The following is a 1,300-nucleotide window of genomic DNA, read 5'->3' as shown; positions in this document are numbered from 1 at the left end:
GATAACGCTAATGCTGATGCTTTATCTCGATTGGAAGATGATACCCTGCACAAAGTGCCAGAGAAGGAAGGAGGAAGTGTAATGGATCACCATGGGATAACAATTGTTGAGGATATTATTTAATCACTTTTGACAGATTAGATCTATATGTTATTACTGTATGTACATGTGTATTATTTATTGTGTATTAATTGTTTGTGTAAACAGGAACTTTCTAGATTATTCTCTTAGTCTCTTGATCTTGTGTTTGTATCCTTCTTCTAGAACATTCTGGACATCTTGCTAGTATATATAAGCACGCACATTTCTCTCTCCCTTGTTCGTTTTTGAGTAAAATATCTTTTTAAAACTAAAGACCACTCAGCGTTATCTTCTGTCGGTGATCCTTGACAAATTCCTTGAAAATTAATTTAATATGGTACAAGATGGCAGAATAGTGGAAATTTGTGAATATTAATTCTACGAACTTCCAGATATGGGTCATTCGTGAAATTTATTATCCTTTAAATAAACCTGCTATAGGGTATATCATTTTGTGTTGTATTTATAGCACAACAGTACTCCATTGTTTAATGCTGTTAAGAGTGGTAGTATTGAAGCTGTTGATATTCTATTAACTAATAGAGCTAGAACTGATGTTGTGTCTGAAGTAAGTATAGTGCTGGCATTTTTGTGAGTGATCAAAAATTAAACCGTGACATGCATTGTGTGTGTGCTTGGTAGCAATTATGTGTGTCTTGTAGACAAAATGATTCTTCATTTATTGAGTCACTAGGTGACATCCATTGACCATTGATTTAAATTTATTAACCTACAAACCCATCAATGAAATATTGTACTCTTGATTTTTGTGTCCTAGTAGCTTAATTTATTTTAATTAATTTTATTATGTATGTAGTATTCTGGTACTCCATTACACTGTGCTAGTGAAACTGGTAATGCTGATATTACCAAGTTATTAATAACTAAAGGAAAGGCTGATGTGAATGCTGCGGATAAGGTTTAAGTTATTAAGTAATCATTTCATTTTGTGTTGTTTTGTAGAACAACAGAACTCCATTGTTTAATGCTGTTAAGAGTGGTAGTATTGAAACTGTTGATATTCTATTAACTAACGGAGCTAGAACGGATGTTGTTTCTAAAGTAAGTTTTATTGTACAATACTGAATAATGTTGTTACGTGTTGTTAATCATGTGTTATTATTACTAATTATATGCATTTAATTGTGCATAAAGCAACATAAAGGTCAAGTGTCCTGTGATTTTTAATTTATGGAATTTACATTATTAAGATGACGAT

The 1,300-nt window shown here is 31.6% G+C and overlaps 1 long non-coding RNA gene across 1 annotated transcript; it reads left to right on the top strand.

Moving 5' to 3' along the window:
* The first annotated feature begins 612 nt into the window (after positions 1-612).
* Positions 613-1,078, top strand: LOC109584358 (uncharacterized). The gene is made up of 3 exons (XR_002185964.1): positions 613-649; positions 899-1,000; positions 1,045-1,078. It is a non-coding gene; the product is annotated as an uncharacterized LOC109584358 (long non-coding RNA).
* The last annotated feature ends 222 nt before the right edge of the window (positions 1,079-1,300 follow it).

The sequence above is a fragment of the Amphimedon queenslandica genome, unplaced genomic scaffold, assembly GCF_000090795.2.
Source record: "Amphimedon queenslandica unplaced genomic scaffold, v1.1 AMPQUscaffold_13216, whole genome shotgun sequence".
NCBI classification, from domain to species: domain Eukaryota; kingdom Metazoa; phylum Porifera; class Demospongiae; order Haplosclerida; family Niphatidae; genus Amphimedon; species Amphimedon queenslandica.
The sequence above is the reverse complement of the archived record's forward strand: the minus strand, read 5'-3'. Positions and strand labels throughout refer to the sequence as shown.